The 20709-nt window shown below is 43.5% G+C and overlaps 1 protein-coding gene across 5 annotated transcripts in view; it reads right to left on the reverse strand.

Annotated features, from left to right (window-relative positions):
• FANK1 (fibronectin type III and ankyrin repeat domains 1) overlaps positions 1-20709 on the reverse strand; it is a 106149-nt gene that overhangs the window by 40813 nt on the left and 44627 nt on the right. Inside the window, exon 2 of one of the 5 annotated variants that reach the window (XM_084751289.1) lies at positions 13175-13376. The exons of the other annotated variants lie outside the window; for them this stretch is intronic. The gene's annotated coding sequence lies outside the window, so the exon portion shown is untranslated. The remainder of the gene's footprint in view (positions 1-13174; positions 13377-20709) is intronic. 5 annotated transcript variants of the gene reach the window in all.

Consider the following 20709-nt stretch of genomic DNA (forward strand, 5'->3'; position numbering starts at 1 on the left):
ATGAATAAATCTTTTTTAATCTTCCCACCAGGTATTGCTACCCTCTCCCACCCGTTCCAACCTCCTCCGTGCTCAACCCCTTCTCCTGCTTCTCTCATGTAACGCCCTCCCCTCCCCCAGCTAAAGGTGCATGACACTTCTGCTTGGAATGATCTCGGAGTTGGTCATTTTGTTTGCATTGCATGCTCACTGTTGTACGTAATCACATGTCCCTTTCAAAACTCAAATGGCAGAATAATCTTATGAATGTAAACTGGCATGTGAAGCAATGAGGTACAGCCTTGCTCAACTAGGAATCTAACTGCTGCCAGGCAGTGAGTGGAGCTCTAGAAAGTATGCTTTGTCACCTTTTTAAAAAAACAAAAAGACATTCAGAATTGGGAACTTTAAAAAAAAAATAGTTACTTTTTATTCAGCACTCCCCTCTAAAGAAAAAGGTAATACTTTTATCTTTCCTGATATAAAAACAACCCCTACTCATTGTTTAAAAAGAAAAGAAAAATGAAGCGATATAGAGCTTATTTCATTTTGGTTTTTGAGACAGGCTCTTGCTACGTAACCCAGGTTGGTCTTGAACTTTGAATCCTCCTGCCTCTGCCACCTGAGTGCTAGGACTTTAGGCATAAAATTATGAAGAGAAATAAGAGTTTTCTCATACCTGTTCACAGGCCCTCTCCAGGATGCCCACCAGCAATAACCTGGGGGAAATCCCTTCAGAGATGTTTAGTAAGGTCCTACTTTGCAACTTGTCTTTTTAAGTTAATGGACTACCAGCGTACACTTTAATATAATATGCCACGTGACTTCAACTCAACCTTTAGAAATAAACTCTCCATACAGTAACTAATTATAGACAACACTTCAGCCAAAGTTGTGCACTCCACTTTGCATAGGCATACAACCATAGTGGAAAATATGGTATGCCAAAGATCTGGGAGCACAGCTAAGCTTTTGTGTAGAATTTTCACTTGGGTACATGTTACCACCTATGTTCAAGAGAGCACTGTGTATTTAAGCAAATAGCAATAGCACTGATCTTCTGATACCAAGTACATGATCTGGAGATGCCTGCATAAGAGAATAAGAACAGGGAGCCAAGAATGCCCAGTGTATTCTCGGTGGTGTAACCAATGGTAAGGTGGGGTGCTCATCCTCCTGTAAATAACTGTTCACCCATGCTCCTGTAAGCAACCCTGATGAAACTCACTGATGTGGTAAGTGACTGTCCTGAGCCAAGAAACCACCATCTTGGGGGTCATTTGACTGTGTCCCTTGCAAAAGATCATCCCAGCTGGGCATGTTGACAGTTTACACTCCATATTGGAGGAGTGTGGAAGGTACTGTCCCCTGCTTCCTGCCAGATGCAATTCTACCTTAATTGCACTTGTGCATAGATCAGGAGAGAATTTGAAAGGGGAGCTCCCTAGACAACTACAGGAAAGCCCTCTTCCCTTCTGGGCAAAGGCTTCCCAAGTTTGGCCTGTTGGGGTGAGAAACATCCATACCCCTGTGAGTAACCCTTCACCTGCATTCTGTAAGGAAGCCTAATAAACTTGCTAGCTGCCCAGAGTGACCTTTGGAGGAACCGTGCCTCTGTTTGTTGTTGAGATTTTAGAAGAAGGGGTAGATGCCACAGTTCCCCCTGGGAAGGCATTTCAGCAACACTGGGCCACAAAATAAAAATAAGCAATGGCATGGAAGTGGAAAGGGGGCAAGTAAGTGTAGGTGAGGATGAGTGAAGGTCTGAGTGGGAAAGAGGGTAATGAGAGGGAAGATCAAAATACATCATCTCTATGTACTGTTATAGTGAAGCCTGTTGTTACACATAGTTAATATATACTAATAAAAACAGAACTGACTGTTAGTAATGTTGTACTGTCAGTAATGTAGGTATAGCATAGACATATCTTCAAGAGAAGAACAATAGAGCCGTGAGCACTCACATCACAGAGTAGTGCAGAATCTGGCCACAGCATCACGCATGGGGCACAACACTCCCTTTGAGGTATTGCTGATCTCACAAAATATAGAACCACTACCCAGGAACAGACCACCCTTTCTCCTCACATCTCCCTCTATCAAATACAATAAATACCTTGAGCAGAGCTCAGCTCTGGGACTGGAAGCACAGGGCCCGATGTCTCAGCATGCAGAGACCATCGCAGGAACACTGACCAGATAGAAACTGTAGAGCACATAGAGCCAGAGATAGCCAGCATGTGTGAGAAAGGTGGGGCACTGTTCCCATGGGGCCAGGCTGAGACAGCTGCCATGCTGTGGGGGATGCTGGGCTTGGAAAACAGCAAGAACTAGCTTGCCCTCAACAAAAGTGGCCCTGGTTCCTGGGTCCTCCTAACTGCAGAGGAGGAAGCACATGCTGACATAGATTGTGAGCAAAGATAAACACACACCAAATATACAAATGCTTAAAGAAATGGGAATCCTAACTACAAATTGAATTTGCAATGAGAAAGGTAAATATTTCCAGAAATAATTAAAGGGAAATGCAAACAGAAATTATTTTTAAAAATCAGAGTACTGATTTTTACATGAAGCAAAACACACTTAGACACGTCCAAATGAGCCAGAAGAGCATCAGAGGCAATGACAGAATCCCTGAGCAACTAGAGTATCAAAGGCAATGACAGGATCCCTAAGCAACCAGAGTACCAAAGGCAATGACAGGATCCCTGAGCAATCAGAGACAAAACAGGTAGCACCGACAGAAGAATGGTGGGATGACACCCAGACTCCCAGGGACACCAGTGGAAACCTGAGCACTGTGCAATACTACCTTCAGAGAAAAGGAAACTAGCTGTCCGCCTACAACTATAAACTGCAAAAATTCCCTTCAGAAACAAGAATGGAATAAATACATTGCCAATTAAAATGTGCAAAACACATTTGCTAAAAGACATACCCCAAGTATACAATGAATTCATTAATATTCAGCAATAATACAATGGCCTAATTAGGATGTTAAGATCTAAATAGACACCTCAGCAAAGAGAGAGGCAAGGATGGCAAATTAAATATATGTAAGGGGCATCATATCACATCATCCAGAGATTGTAAATGACAGGGATGTGTTGCCACAGTGCAGTTTAGACAGCTAAAACAGATAAAATTCAAAGGCCTGACTACCAAACGCCAAGAAACACACTCAGTAGCACCCACCACTGAAGAGAATGTAAAGGTCATTAGAGGGCCATGTCCTGGGAGGACATGGAGGTGACTCTAGCTAAGACCCCCTACTCCTGGCGGACATGGAGACTAAAAAGGCCACCCTCCAACCAGACAGAACTCCTAGTAGAGCGAGGGAAACACCAACCTACCCACAAAAAACATTGTCCCAAAATTTACTCTGCCTACAAAGATGTGCAAGGATAAAGAAAAAGTAGATATTGAGGGAATGTCCAACCAATGATTGACCACACCATGCAAGAGAGCCAACTCCTGACACTATTAACAACACCCTGCTATATTTTCAGACAGGAGCCTAGCATAACTGTCCTCTGAGAGGCTCCACCCAACAATAGATTGAAACAGATGCTGAGACTCATAGCCAAACACTGGGCAGAGTACAGAAAGCCTTGTAGAAAAGTGGGAGGAAGGATAAAAAGACCCAGAAGGGACAGGAGCTCCACAAGAAGACCAACAGAGTCAACTAACCTGGGCCCAGGGGCACTTGCAGAGACTGAAACACCAAGGACCATATATGGACTGGATGTAGACCCCCTAAACATATGTACCAGATGGGCAGCTTAGTCTTCATGTGGGTTCCCTAGTAAGGGGAGTGGGGGCTGTCTCTGACAAGGACTTTCTTGCATGCTTTTTGATCACTTCCTTCTGGCAAGGCTCCCTTGCCAAGCTACCCTGGTAGAGGATGCACTCAGTCCTGATGCAAGTTGGTGTTCTGGGATGGGTAGGTGGGGGGATGCTCCTCTTTTCTGAGGGGGAGGAGAGGAGGGACACGAGGAAGAGGGAGGGAGGGAGGGAGGGTGGGAGCTACGATTGGGATATAAAGTAAATGAATGAATGAATGAATTTTAAAGGTCGTTAGAAGACAGCCTGGTGATTCTTATAGAGTTAAATACTGTCTCACCACAGGATCCAGAAACTATTGACTAAGGAACTATAAGGTTGGTTTAAGATGTCATGTCCTCTGCCAGGCAGTGGTGGTGCATGCCTTTAATCCCAGCACTCAAGAAGGCAGAGGTAGGTGCATCTCTGAGTTTGAGGGCAGCCTGGTCTACAGAGTAAGTTCCAGGACAGCCAAGACTACACAGAGAAACCTTGCCTCAAAAAAAAAAGAAAGAAAGAAAGAAGGAAAAGAGAGAGGGAAGGAAGGAAGAAAGGAAGGAAGGAGAGGGAGAGAGAGAGAGAGAGAGAGAATATTCATATCTTCACCAGCCATGGGTAATCAGCTAAGTTTATGATACCAGGTATGAATCCTTCCAATCATAAAAGACTTCCTTACTGAATTTAGTTTTCAGTTCCTGAATTTGTGAGATATGACAGGTAAAATGTGTCCATGAACAAGACCACTATAATGACACCACAGTTGACGTAGCAGCGAGGACAGAGAGCATATGCTCCCACCCCGAGAGGGTCAGCTACAGATGCCTGGTGGCTGCCGAGAAGGGGAGAAGTACTTTCCTCCAGGGAAAAGCTCCCACAAACATTGTCCAGTCCCAAGTGGTCAGCCCAAATGATAAGCAATGCTGAACAGATGTAATAGGGTATAAGCACACATGTGTATTACACACACACATGTAATAGTTAATAAAGAGAATTTGGGGTTTGGAAGGGGCATGGGAAGAGTTGGAGAAAAGGAGGGTCGACTGATGGAGATGGAGTGTTCCTTTATGAAGTCCTCAAAAGAAATAAAATCATTTTGAAAAATAAAATGACAGCCTACAAAATGGAAAAGATTCACCAGCCCCACATCTGACAGAGGTCTGATTTCCAAAATATATAAAGAACTCGAGAAACTAGACATCAGCAAACCAAATGATTCAATTTTAAAAATCGGGTACAGATATAAAGAGAGAATTCTCCACAGAGGAATCTCAAATGGCTGAGCAGCTCTTAGAGAAATGTTCAACATCCTTATCTATTAAGAAAATGCAAATCAAAATGACTCTGAGATTCCATCTTACTCAAATGTCTAAGATCAAAAACTCAAGTGACAGCTCATGCTGTTGAGGATGTGGAGAAAGTGGGACACAATCCATTGCAGGGGGGAGTACAAATTTGTACAGGCACTATGGAAATAAATATAGTAGTTTCTCAGAAAATTGGGAGTCAATCTACCTCAAGACCTAGCTCTACCACTCCTGGGAATATACCCATAGGAAACTCTACCACTCCACAAGGACACTTGCTTAGCTAAGTTCATAGCAGCTTTTTCATAACAGGCAGAAACTGAAAACAACCTAGATGTTCCTCGACCAAAGAATGGATAAAGAAAATGTGGTACATTTACACAACGGAGTATCATTCAGCTGTTAAAAACAATGACATCATAAATTTTGCAGGCAAATGGATGGAACTAGAAAAGGTCATCCTGGGTATGGTAACACAGACCCAGAAAGACAAACATGGTATGTACTCACTTGTTAGTGTATATTAGCTGTAAAGTAAAGGATAATAGTGCTACAATCCACACCCAAAGAAGCTAAGCAACAAGAAGGGCTCAAGAGGGGACTCGGGATCTCCCTGGAAAGGGGAAATGGAATAGACATCATGGGGGACGGGCCTGGATGGGGAGTTGGAGATGGGAACAGGAGGAATCATGTTGGGGAGGATGGAGGGAGACAGTGCTGGGAGAAACAACTTGAACTGGGGGAAGCAATCTCTGGGATAGGCTAGAAACCCCAGCAGCGGGGGTACGAGAGCCTAAGTCAGCCATGTCCTGGAACCAGGCAAGACTCCTAATGGAGGGATTGGGACACCAATCCAGCCACAAAGCCTCTGACCTACAGTTTCTCCTGCCTACACAAGATGTGCTGGGTAATGGTGGTGAAGAAACTATGGGAGTGGCCAACCAATGACTGACCCATCTTGAGACCCACGCTGTGAGAGGGAGTCCACCTCTGCCACAGCCTCTGGGGCCAACAACCAAAGGCTAGATGGATAGCCCAAAGACCATAGAATAGAACCAAACACAAATGGCAAAAAAGTCGGGGGGAGGGAGTCAATGAAATTATTCCTAATGAAATTCACTATACTCATAAATTGGTCCCTAGCCCAATTGTCATCAGAGAGGCTTCATGCACCAACTTATGGAAACAGATGCAGAGACCCACAGCAAATCAGTAGGTGGAGCTCTGGGAATCCTGCAGAAGAGGGGAAGGAAGGATTGCAGGAGGCAATGAGGTTAAGAACACTACAAGAAAACCCCCAGAATCAACTAACCCAGGCCCATAGAGGCTCACAGAGACTGAACCACCAATCAGGAACCTGCATGGAACTAACCTAGGCCCTCCGCACACATGTTTTGCCTGTGTGGATTGGTCTTGTGGGATTTCTAACAGTGGGAGCAGGAGCTGCTGACTCTGTTGCCTGGCTCTGGGATTGGGACCCTTTCTTAGAATGCTGAAGGACTCATGACCAGGACTCAACTACAGCCATCACAGAGACATCCAATGGAAAAGAAGCAACATCTGCACTCAGAAAACAAAGAAGGAATAATAAGTAGGGCCTGACCACAAAGCCCTAAGACTCACCCCCAGTGGTACCTTCCTCCAACAAGGCTCCATCTCCAAAAACTGCCACAAGCCAGGGACTAAATGTCCAAGCATGTGAGCCTGTGAGGAACGTTTACATTCAGACTACAACACGCCCCAGGCAAAAACAATAGCAACGTGGTGTGAGGTCAACAGGACGCGAAGAAACGAGATGTAAAACAACCAGACTGATGGGGCAGAGGGGGTCTAACTGTTGTAAAGTCTTTTTGCAAAATGCTGAGATAGTAAGTTTACCTATCCATTTTCAATCCTAGAGCAACCACTAGTGGGGACAGTCACTGCAGGTGTCAATCTGTCTACTCAGGACCCACAGCCTTGGTGAGGCCACAGCTTCCATTTTTTGTTTGTTTGTTTGGTTTAGTTAGCTTTTGTTGTTGTTGTTTGTTTTTGTTTGTTTGTTTGGGTTCTTGGTTTGGTTTTGGTTTTGGTTTTTGGCTTTTCAAGACAGGGTTTTTCTGTGTAGCCTTGGCTGTCCTGGGCTCTCTTTGTAGAGATCCACAGAGTATGCACCACCACACCCAGCTTTAGCCAATTTTCTAAAGAGCACCCAGAAAATTCACTGGCAAATAAACACACTTAGATCACCAATTGTTTCACTCTTGGCATTATGAAGCCTGGACTTTAAATCTCTGTAAAATTGCCTGGCCATTTACTTTATGATTAATTCCTTTATGCCCCTGTAAATACATACAATAAATATGTTGCCCTGCATGCATCTGGGCCATATTTTCTGCAAACCTAACTAAACCTCCAGTCCAAAGTTAAAAAAAAAAAAAAAAGATCCAACTTGATCTGAGTGGGAAAGTGATAAATGTCAGAATTATTCATGCTCAGAGAGGACGGTAAATCTGACTCTCCGGCCCACCTTCTGGAACGGGGAAACCTGCATTATAGATGATCCCTGGCAGGCAAGGGATACCAGCAATAAATCATATTTTCTGTACAATCTTTAAGGAAATCTCCACTTCTTGGCTTTTCTAAAGTGAAGTGCTCACTAAACTTCACTTTGAATCCACTTTCAAATACATTCAGGCCTCATCCTGGCTGTTCCCCATTTTGCTCCCAAAAAAAAAAGTACGGTAAAGTCACTGGTTAAGCGACAGCCTGTGTAAAGTATTTGTCCTTGCTCCATAAAACAAGCACCTCTGAGGCACGAGACACAACAATTATTTTAAACTGCCCCCCCCCATACTTTCCCTTTCAGCTGTAATTGGATGGGAAGTAGGGCTTCTTCCGCTCCTGCCCCGCCCCCATCCAGGTCCCGCCTCGCCCCCATGCTGGGTCCCAGGCCTCTGTTCTCCCAGCAGGAAGCTTGCAACCCTTCAACCCTTCCTGCAGCTCACTCTAGGGCTTGGGACCACCGCTCATCCTGGCCTGAAGAGCATACAAATGTTTTTTCATAGCTGGGCAGAACTTGATTTGCTTTTGAGATAAATACCATAGACAAGAAGACAACTGAGTTTATGTTAAAACATGTTAAAAACAAGATGCAAATTTGAGTATTTCAAGTGTTTTCACAATAATAGATACAAAGAAAACAAAGTATTTGTGTGGGTGCTGTGGGGCTTGAGACTCTAAGTAAATGTTCTTTTGGTTTTGTTTGAGTTTTATTTTTGTTTTTGCTTTGCTTTGAGACAAATTCTTACTATCTAGCCCTTGCTGGGCTGGAACTTACTATGTCGACCAGGTTGGCCTTGAACTCATGGAGATCCCACGTGCCTATGCCTCCCAAGTGCTGGGATTAAAGGTGTGTTCCACCATGACCAGCTCAACGTTCTCTTAATTTGCTGTCCTTTCTACTTTTTACATTTAAAAATTTCATTTTTCACACGAAGAAACACGAATTACTAGAATTCTCTCAGATTTCAGACAAACTCACAGATTCATTTTTTAACTGATTCGTTGAGAATAATTTGTGATTTTTTTTTCTTTTTTTACCACAATCACAGAACCAGCCATGACAAGGCTACTTTTTAAGCCAGCACTGACAACTAGCGGGCCTTGTGCAGTGTTTTCATCTACCACCTATCTCATTCTGGGCTCTCTCTGGCCCTGCCACAGATATAGTACCTCCTACACGGGAGGCTGGCCACACAGTCGGGGGTGGGGGTGGGGATGGGGCAGAGCCAGAGTGAGAGTCTCTGACCCCAGAGATCTGCCCCACAAAGCCAGGCTGGATCTGGAGGTGGCTCCCATGATGTAGGAAGATACAAGTTAGCACCCCAGCATCTGGTCTTCTGAGGAGACCCCAATCTGATGGCAGGCTGCTCTATTTCCTAGAATTCACAATCCAGATTGTTTGAATAAAAAGGTTTTATAACTGTGTTATCTTCCCTGCTCTGTAACTCACCCTTCTAGACAGAGCCCCAGAGTGCAACTGATGACGAATCTGGGTCTGTAGCCTCCCCTACATGAGGTCACCCCAAGGGAGCCCAATTTATACTGCATCAGGGTGGGAATAAGAACTCTAGAGAACAAAATATGAATACTCCTAGATGGTCCCTCAGACTCTAACAGTGTCTGATCTGAGGGCCTCCCCAGGGGCAGAAGAGTAAGCCCTTCCCAGAGCAAACACACACGCAAACACACACGCAAACACACACACACACACACACACACACACACACACACACACTCTCTCTGTCTCTCTGTCTCTCTCTGTCTCTGTCAGTCTGTTTCTCTGTCTCTCAATCTGTCTCTCTCTGTCTCTCTGACTCTGCATAAGAAAGGCTGGAGTCAGGAAGTCAGTGAATAAACGACTTTTCAAGCGATTCTGATAGGTATTCCTTGGGAGGAAACACATGCCTCATGCTTGGTGCTTCATAGAAACCTGGTCAGAAGCCTGTGGCTAGCATATCACTCCCTCCTGGGCACATGCAACCCTTGAGGGCCCCTTACAAGCTTCCTGGCTTTTATGGTACTAGAATTTCGATACATATATCTAAATTTTCAAGTCTAGTATCCACAAATGAGAGAAAATACAACAGTTGTCTTTCTGGGTTTGGGTTACCTCATTCAGAATGATTATATCCAGCCCCAACTATTTTCCTGATAATTTTCATAATTTAGTTTTTCTTTAGAGCTGAATTGTATATATGTGCCATATTTTCATTATCCATTCATTGGTTGATGGACATCTAGACTGCTTGCATTTCCTGGCTATTGTGAGTAGAGCAGCAATGAACACGGATGAGCAGGCATCTGTGTGGGAAGATAAACTGGCAACGTGTACAGGAGTGGTATAGCTGGCTCGCATGGTAGATCTATTGACACAGGGGGATAGAGCACAGCTGATGTGAAGGGGAGACCGGGACGGATGAAACAAGAAGGGTTAACAGAAGTAGGAGTGGAAAAGCAGGGTATAGGAAAGAGTATCAAGAGGGATGACACTAGGGCCTTTTAACCATGTCATATAAAAAAAAAAAAACACTACTACTGAGCCAGGCAGTGGTGGTACATGCATTTAATCCCAACACTCAGGAGGTAGGAAGCAGGTGGATCTCCGTGTTCAAGGCCAGCATGGTCTACAGAGTGAGTTCCAGGACAGCCAAGGCTACACAGAGATATTCTATCTCAACAAAATAAACAAAAGAAAACAAATAACTACTGTATAAAATTCTTAAAATACATGCATACATATGTGTGTGTGTGTGTGTGTGTATATATATATATATATATATATATATATATATATATATATATATATATAGTTTAAATGTAGTTAACCCATAATGGGACAATGACTGTCCCAAACACCATAGGCTATCAAATATAAATCCTAGTATAAGTTATGGGTCACCTCTTTTCAAGCTGTTGATCACTAGGTCCCATAGACCTCCAGCATTATAAGCTGCTTCCATTGCTCTTGATTCCTCCCCCCCCCCCCGAACATGATTATAAGACCCAGTTATTGAAGATACCAGTATACTTGACTCATAGGACATAGAAAAAGCAAGCTAGTACTGACCTAGAAGCTTTCTCCCTGCTGGCTAACTTTTATATTGCTGTAAGTTACTATGCATGCTACTAAGGGAGAAAATTAATCAAACATCTTACCTAACTTTGAATCCTTTCAGTTACAGTAACAACCAGCCTGATAAGATATCTACACTGGTGCAATAGTGGCATAGATGTCATGGGCATAACCAATTACTTTCTGATTGGATTTAAAGGAATTCATACCTTGTACTGCTAAATAGAACAAAATCCCATGAACTCACTAGGTCATAGGTCCTAGAAAATAATCTAACACTGCTACTCTGTTAAATGGACTAAGTAATATACTGACCTCTAAGTTCTTATCTATAAGCATGTATCGTTGTCATTGCATCTTTCAGCCCTCATCAGAGCAACTGATACCCACTGGAGAAAGAGAGTAAGTCTTCTTCAGGATGTGACCCCAATGTACACATACAGGAAGAAAAGGAGCACATGAATTTGGAATAGAAAGTGGGAGAGGGAATTGGAAAAGAGTTGAAGGGGAGAGAATAGTGGTAGATTTGATAAAAAAATTTTTTTTTCAGTTAAACAGGCGGTCACAGGCCCTGGGGAAATGTACAACTGAGGCTTTGCTATATGGACATGGGTTGGCATAGGGTTATTGTGCAATTCAAATGCTGATTTCTATACCCCATATATGGTTGCAGTTCTTGTTCTGTCTGCATCTCTCCTGTCTCAATGTATAAACACTGCTCCCCAATTGTCCCCTTGTACGCCAATAAAGCAGCTTATAGCCAACTGCTGAGCAGGGAGAGAATAGAGCTGGACTTCCTGCCGGTAGGGGAAGAGGAGTTAGAAGAGGAAGAAGGGGACTCAGCCAGGGAGATTCAGCAGAGAGGTCCAAGAAACATCAAGAGAGAGGAGCTGGAGCAGGAAAGCTACAAACTGCAAGTAACACTGAGATGTACACTAGGAGGAAACCAAATTAGCTTGGAGGGTTAAGAACATAGTAAAACTGTTCAGTATATTACTAAACAAATATAAAAGCCTCAGTTATTTGTGTGGTAGCCAGCTTAAGAGAGAAACTGAGAAACACAGTTATATAAAAATAACCTTCAGCAGGCACGTTGTCAAAGTGCCTCAATATCTACATTTATGTGTTAGTGCTATCCTCAGCCTGAGTCAGAGAAGCTTCCCTTTACAAAGAGTGACAGTTAAAGCAGAGACTCGTAGCGTACTGTTGGTCCTCCCAAACAGCTCCGCCTATTGGGAACTAAGAATCCAAATGTATGAGCCTATGTAGATCGTTCTCATTCAGATTGCCACAAACCGATAAAAACAAACAAACAAAAACAGGGCACCTGTTGAGTGCCCAGCCCTAAACAAGGCAATGCTATCACCCCATCCAAGACCCAAGACATATCACAGAAGAGATATCAGCCAGAGGATGGATATCAGAAACATATATACACATACACACATACACACACACACACACACACACACACACACACACACACACACACAGAGAGAGAGAGAGAGAGAGAGAGAGAGAGAGAGAGAGACATACACAGAGAGACACATACACACAGAGAGACACCACACAGTAGGTGTGGAGTCTACACAGACCTATACCAAAAAAGCATCAAACAAACCAACATGAGAATAGACAGGGGACTGGCTGGGAAGAAAGTCAACAGGGTAGGGAGGAATAAGAGAGGTTTATGAGCTGAGTGTGGTGGCGCATGCCTTTAATCCCAGCACTTGGGAGGCAGAGGCAGGTGGATCACTGTGAGTTTGAGGCCAGCCTGGTCTACAAAGTGAGTCTAGGGCAGCCAAGGCTACACAGAGAAACCTTGCGCGGAGAGAGGGAGGGAGAGAGAGAGAGAGAGAGAGAGAGAGAGAGAGAGAGAGAGAGAGAGACTGAGAGAGAGGTTTACGGAGTGCAGACGATCTTAAGATATTCTCCATGTGTGAAGACATCAAACTCATGTTTAAACAGCAAAGTCCCTAGAACCATGTCTATTGTGAAGAGACACCATGACCAAGGCAACTTAGGGAAGGAGTTTATTATGAGTTTACAGTGTCAGAGGGTGAATCCCTGACCGTCAAGGTATGGAATATGGCAGCAGCAAGCAGGAATGGCGATGAAGCAGTAACTGAGAGCTTACCACTGATCTACAAGCATGAGGCCGAAAAGCTAACTGGGCTTTTGAAACCTCAAAGCTCACCAGGGAGACACACCTCCTCCAGCAAGGCCACGCCTGTTGGTCCTCCCAAACAGCTCCGCCTACTGGGAACCAAGAATCCAAATGTATGAGCCTATGTAGATCGTTCTCATTCAGATTGCCACAAACCGATAAAAACAAACAAACAAAAACAGGGCACCTGGAGCCTGAAGTCAGCTGCTGGAAAGGAACTCTAGCATCTTCCGCTAACATCTCTGGTGGAGAGACTGCGCCTGCAGCCTTCAAAGAACCTACCAGAGCCGGAGCCTCCTCAAGGAGAGTCACATGCTATCGCTTGTGAGATCCACACAGGATGAGATTACTGAGGGAAGGGGACAGCAAACCACCAGAGAGCCAGCCATTCTGCAGAAGAGGAGCTGGCGAAGGCCCACCACCAGGCAGCGCACTCGGTACCACTTGAGATGATGAGGAGCTCTCCACCAAGAAGCACAGAACTCTATAGGACAAAGGGACAAAGGGAATGCCATGATGTCGAAGTGCCGGCTCCTAACATGGATGATTCTGGTTTAGCTCAGGCTTCATGAAACTATCTCCTCTGAGATTTTCGAAGTATCATCTGAGCTTTTGAAATGTTACCTGCACACTGTAAACTAGCATTTGTTTAGAGTGTAATGTGATGGTGTTTCAGAGTTTTCACAGCAACTAAAGAGCCACTTCAAAACTTCTCAGAGCTGGAAAGATGGCTTGGCAGCAAACAACACTGACTGGCTGCTCTTCCAGTGGACCCAGGATCCATTCCTAGCACCCACATGGCAATTAACAACTGTCTCAAACTCTAGTGCCAGGGCTCTGATGCCCTCTTCTGGCCTCCACGTATCTATGCATACACACATGCATACCTGCAGACAGACCATCCATATACACAAAATGAAAAAGTAAAAATCTCAAAACAATTTAAAGCATGCTTAGAGGAATTCTGGGGATTGTCATTGCACCCTTGAGCAACCCATGGCACCTTCCAAACAGTCACTGCTCAAGGGAGGTCACTTACCTAGACACATAAACAAGAATCAAAGAGCTTCCTGCTAAGAAAGGCCCTGTACATGCATAACTATCAGACACACTTTGGAGCCAAAGACAGAAGCATGTCTAGTCTGAATGTCTGATACTCATGCTGTGGCCCTTTACCCTCGTTCTGACTGAGCTGGGGGTGAGGCACAGCCACACCAGGAACAGGAGTCTCATCTGGCTCCCAGAGGAGCTTTGCCTGTTACAGAAAGCAGTTCTGGGTGTATTTCTCCCAGGCCCAGGGTACTGTGTCCTTCCACCTACAGTGAGTGGTCAGACCTGAGCACAGTTCTGCGCTTGGGTGGTACAATGCTATTCTCGGCTGTCACCTTGACTACATCTGCAATTAACTCAAATTCAAATATGGAGAGCGCCCCAGTGAGGGAACTTTCGCTTCATCTGAAATAAGAAGATCCCCTTCTAACCCAGATCTTGAGGTGACAGTCAGGCCACACTGTCCAGTGGTTTCTTCAGTGGAGAAGAGGCAAGGTGCACAAGGCATGCTGGCAGCTAATCAGTGGGGTAGCTCTTCCTAACCTCTAAAAGTTTCCAGTTGAAGGCAGAGGATTTGGTCCTTGCTGCTATCCACTAACACAAACTTTCTTGTGTTGGAAATATACTCAGGAAATAGAATTGAAGTTCCGAAAATATCCTGTTTTGCAGGAAACTGCACATGATAAAATTGGTCAGAATTCCTAGGCTTGTGGGGCACAGACACAGAGAGCTACTACAAACAGATCGGTCTGAGGTGGCGGATTGATCACTTGTACACATTATGTCTGAGGCATCAAACAGATCGGTCTGAGGGGCGGTTTGATCACATGTGCACACTTTATCTGAGGCATCTGTTCTCACAAAGGCTGACAGTCCCAGATGTTTAAAAAAGCATGCAAAACTGCCTCCAGCAGAGCACAGCAGCCTGGGACAAGGACTCACAGGTGGTGCAGTACTTAGCTCAAAGGATGGCTGGGTTGCACCTCAGTGAGCACTGGCACTCTCTCCAGTGGGCCTTCACTTCAGGTGTGTGTCCTGCGTTTGTCTACAGCTACTGATCACTATGAGATTCAAATTCAGTGAAAAACAAGTATCATTGAAATGAAGAAAGGAAATTGAAGGAATAAAGATGGGCAGGTACTTCAAAATATCAAAAATTCTTTGAACTTCTTTAGAATGATGGAACCCGAAAGCTCGTGGTTGAATGACAGGCAGAACTGTTTCAGAAAGAGTAGGGACAGCCAGGGGGACACATGATGTGGATGTGACAACAGAGAGATGAGGAAGACGGACTCTGATGCTCCCCAAATAGAAAATGGAACAGATATTGTAAGACAAACTTAAATATGAACCAATTATGGAAATACCTTGGCCTGCCTATCCTATAATAAAAAGTAAACAGTGTTTTGTTATTATTTATAACGAAATATGCACAGCTTATCATAGTAGAGCACACATACACACATATGCACGCACACATGAAAGCATATTAAGAGCTCTCAAAAATCTAGACAGGGTTGGAGTGATGGCTCAGAGGTTAAGAGCTCTGGCTGCTCTTCCAGAGCACCCGGGTTTACCTTCCAGCACCCTTGTGGCAGCACACAAGCATTTGTAACTCTAGGATCTGATGCCCTCTTCTGGCCTCTGCAGGCATGCACATGGTATATAGAAACACATGCAAGCAAAACATTCATGCATAAAATAAATTTAAATATTTTCTTAAAAACGTTATTTTATGTGCATGAGTGGTTTTGCCTGCATGTCTGTACACCGCATACAGGCAGTGCCTGGGGGAGCCACAAGAGGGCATCAGATCCCCCTGGAATTCAAGTTGAGGAGGACTATGAGCACCCTATGGGTGTACAAGGAACGGAACCCAGGTTCTCTGGAAGAGCATCCCGTGCTCTTAACTCTTGAGCCATCTCTTCAGCCCCAAAATTATGTTAAATATGTCATTTTAATTAATTGCAAATTAATAATTTCAGACTAGTACATTTTTTTATTTAAGATTCCTACATTAGATAGATATGAATGATTTCTATTTACTCATCTAGTAAAACATAGAAAATGATTGGACTATTAAATTAAGGAGACTTAAATGAACAATGAAGCTAATAGAAATTATTCTAACACCACAAAGCAAATCATAATATAATTTCCAGAGCTAAAAGCAGCAATTACTAATATAAATGAACAGGTTTTTTAGATTATTTGGTTATTTAATTAATGAAAAAAAGTGTCATATGACCATATGGAAAAGATGTTAAACTTGGTTGATTTTTTTTTTTTAAATACCAACTTAAAGGCAAAATGTGGTTCCTGTCAGTGTTATGAAGACATTGATAGCAAATGATAGGATAAGTGTCCTTGGTGCAATGTGCTGGGCTTTGACCATAAAAGAATACCTGAAGTGACTGGACTCTTGCTGTTGATGCAGAAAGGAAGCAATGAAAATTCCAGCCCATCTGAGAACAATCCTGAAAATGTGCACGGCATCATCAACAAGGGCTGTGAAGTTGAATGCAGTTAAAGGCAGGTGCCAGAGAGATGGTCAGTGGGTAAGAAGATTTGCTGTGCAGGTCCGAGGACCTGTGTTCAGATTCCAACTCTAAGTAAAAAATCTGGGCATGGCCACATGTGTGCCTGTACCCACGCACAGTAGGGGACAGAGACAGGAGATTTGATGGGCTCTTGCTGGCCTCTAGGCTCACTAAGAGACCCTGTCTCAAGAAATATGACAGAGAGTGGTAGAGCAGAAGACCCTAATTTCTCCCCTGCCCTTCACCCCCACACAAGCAGGAGCCACACCTGCACACCCCACTTCCAGTCTGCTCTCTGCTTTGTGCTTATAGCTGAAGATGTGATCTCTCAACTTCCCGCTTTAGCCTCCTGCTGCCATGCCTCCCCTGACACTCTGGAATTCACTGCAGGAACCATGAGCCAAAAGAAGCCCTTCCTTCTATAAGTTGCTTTTAGGTATGTGGGTTTTATCACGGCATGAGAAGTGAACAGTGTTTGGGAAAGGGCAGCTTTCTACTGTCAAATAAATCCAGAGTCGATGAGCTATAACAATGACAGGCCTAAGAAGAAAGTTTGTGGCTATGAATATCTGCATTTAAAAATCAGAAAGACCTCAAAACAACCTAATAATGCATAGCAGAAGAGCTTGGGGAAAACAGAAACAAGCTAAACTCCACATTAGAACAATGAAAGAAAAAGATCAAAGCTGAAATGTAATGAAGTAGAAACCAAAATGAATATGGAAGCTCAGTAAAACAAACAATTCTTTGAAAAGGTAAACAAGATCAGCAAACTCTTAGACTAGAACATAAAAATATAAGATTCAAATTAATAAAATTAGATATGAAAGATATTAAAATAAGTAGCACTAAAAGTCAGATGATTGTTAGGGAATACTTTGAAAAAATATATTTCAATAAATTAGAAAACCTAGAAATGAATATATTTCTAGACACATGGCCAAAGCTGAACCAAGGTTGCATAAAAAGCTTAACACACCTATAATAAACAATGATACTGAAGCAGAAATAAAGTCTCCTGATAATTTTTTAAAGCCCAGCATTGGATGAATTCAGACCTTTAAAAATGAATTTTAATGCTCCTCAAATTATTATATAGAATAGAAAGAGAAGAGATGCCACCAACCTCACTTTATGGATCCCTAATACCAAAATCCAATAGGAATGCAATAAAAAGAGAAAAGGAAACTACAGACCAACTCCCCTATGAACATAGATATCTTAGGTTCAAATACTATGATCAAGTTAGCTCCACACTAGGAAAGTAAGGATGGCTCACACATGCAAATCAGTGAATGCTACATACCACACAAAGACGAAATCACATCATCATCTTCACAGGGTTTATAAAGCCTTTGACAAAATTCAGTATCTCCGCAGGATAAAAGCATTGGAGAAACTAGGAATACAAGGGTCACCCTCAACATAATGCCATATGTGACAAACTAACACCCACAACACTGAATGGTGAAATTTTGAAATCATTTTCTGTAAAATTAGGACTAGGACAAGAATGCCCAGTCTCGTCATTCACATTCAGTATGGTGCATAAGATCTTAGGTAGAGCAGTAGGTGAGAGAAAGCAATAAAAGGAATAAAGCTGAGTATAGAAGAAACTGAGCCATTCCTCTCTGCAGATGGTGTTACTCTATATTAAGATGCAGAATAAACACTTTCAGTAAAGAAGCAGGGTAAAAAACAGGCATATAAAAGTCAATAGAATTTCTATATAACAAACCTGCTGAAAAAGTGAGAAAAATCATTCAGCTCACAACAATCTCAAAGAAAAAAAATACCTAGGTAAAAACTTAAAGATCTCAAAGACCTCCACAGTGAAAACCACAGAGCACCGAAGACACTCAAAAAGACACTACAAGTTGGGAAGACTTCCCATATTCATGGGTAAACTAAAAAGGCCATGTTGCTGACCAAAAGTAGGCTACAATCTAATGCAGTGCCCTTCAAAATGCAGGTGTCAGTCTCCACAAAAAGTCAAAACAACCCCAAATTTCATGTGAAAACACAAAAGACCCCAAGAAGCCAGAGAAAAATCTGTGCAGTAAAGAGAAAATTCTGAAGTGTTGTGTGGCCATTTTCCTGATACTGGGACATTTCTCCTGGAGGATGTAGGAAACTCACATAGCTAGTGACACTAACAGGACCCACAAATACCCTATATTTAAGTGTTGTGGCTCTGAAGGGAATGGTATCCTGGCAGTCGGAAGAGTTGGTGTCACACCACACAACAAACCTTACCCAAGAGGTTTATTGGGAGATATAAGCCAGGAGGGTAACTGTCTCTTCTTGGGTGAGAAACAACAGGGACTGAGCAGACACAGGCTTTATATAGGGTTTCTTGGGGTGCGGTGTGAGGTGGAGCTTTCCAGGGTGAGGATTGGTGGGATTTTAAATACTGAGCTTGGGGGAGCTCAGGGATTGGTAGGGTTGTTTTTCTTTTTTGTAGGGTGGGATCTGGCTACTCTCTTGCCTTAGGGCTGGGAATGACAGTACAGCCATTAGAAAATGTCCATTTGGGCCATTGGGGAAGTCTGGGGGCAGGGCCTGGCCACTGGAGCTCCTCAGGCGGGAGCCTGGTCACTTTTCCTGCCTTAATGGTTTACAAAGTTTACAAAGAGAGTCCTTCCCTGCCTCTAGAGTTGGTGTGAACAGCCCACATTCTCCCCTTTTTTGTTTACTATTGATAAAGTCAGGGGTTGGAAGGGGGTGATGTTATCATCAGAGTACTCCCTGCTGATTAGGGGTGTCCGGTTCCTTGGAGAAAGTTTGATGAGGTGTTGCAGGTCTCTGGCTCCAAATCCTGTAATAGCAACTGATTAAAAGTCTGATTAGAAGTCTTTTGGATTTGTTGTTGAAGAAACCTAGAAAATACATTTCTGATGCAGAGTGAAACTACTAGGATTAGGCAAAGGAGGAGAAGCAGAGCTAAGAAGGGTAGCATCCACCTCCATATTGGCCTGTGAGTGATCCACTGGCCAAAGCCATCGAGCTGTTGTTTGTTTGTTGAGATCCATCTGGAGCTGTCGGATCTTGTCTTTAACTATGCCCAGTTGGTTAACAGAAAAGCAGTTTTCCTCCCTCCTGAAGGAAGATGCAAAGACCACATCTCTCTGCTGTTAGTAAATCTAATCCTCGCTGATTTTGTAACACTGTGGCAGCCAGTGAGTCTACCTGGTCTTGGAGGGTAAGGATGGTTTGAGCCACCTGTTGGAGATGCCAGATGAACTGAGAGGAAAACCAATGATAACTATCTAGGGAAGTAGTCAGTCCTGCCAGTCCAGTGGTAATACCAGCAGTGAAGCTGAGGACTGCTAGAAAGGGTAGGACCGGAATCACTTGTTTATTGTGCCATGCCATGAGAAACCCAGTGATGGGGATTAGCAAGGGTTCTTCACTGGGTACCACCCCTAGTATTGGAAAAAGGAACTCCAGAGCACAAGTCCCAGACCACCCAGCAGGTAGGCAGTGGTATACCTGAGTGCCACAGATAGTTGAGGCATTGTGAATCTTTAGACACTGGGGCTGGGGAGTAGTACTAAGGGTTAAAGTATTATTACAGTCTGTAGACTCCAGTGTGCCCACAAAATATGCTCCTGAGGAGTTAAAGCAGTCTGTGATGCCGAAGAGAGAGACGTGGGAGAGATAAGGAAGGGGTGGTAGAGATATTTGGCTTAGAATAATTAACAAGCAGCAAAGTGAGAGAATCTAATAAGACAAGGGGCGAGGCCACAAATGGTGGTCACGAGTTTGACCCAAGAAGGACACACAATCAGCATTCTCCAAAGCGGTCAGGTAGAGCACTAGTCAACAGCTGATACGCAGATGTTAAAGTCTGAAGCAAGAGATAGTATGACAGGGAAGTAGTGATCTAAAAGTGGTGATATTAGGGCAGTAAGGATGTTGAGAAACTTTGGACCACTTCTTCTACCATGCTTATACCTAGGGGGTGAGAGAGTGGGATGTGTGTGCTCTGTATGTTGACTGTGGGGATGGGCAGCTGTGATGAATGCTATAGTAAAGTTTACCAATGATCCCTGCCTCCCATCTGTGGTGCTATTGGTCCTCAATTAGAATATCAAAGATTTTTGGATCATTTGTGCAGTGACAGAAGTTTCCATCACTGATAACTGAGCATGCCAATTTGGTCCATCTGAACTGTACTGAGGCCAAGCTGTTTGTGGTAACTGTGTGAGGCTTTAATAAAATTTG

Source organism: Acomys minous (assembly GCF_964271855.1).
Source record: "Acomys minous genome assembly, chromosome: 2".
Classification (NCBI taxonomy): domain Eukaryota; kingdom Metazoa; phylum Chordata; class Mammalia; order Rodentia; family Muridae; genus Acomys; species Acomys minous.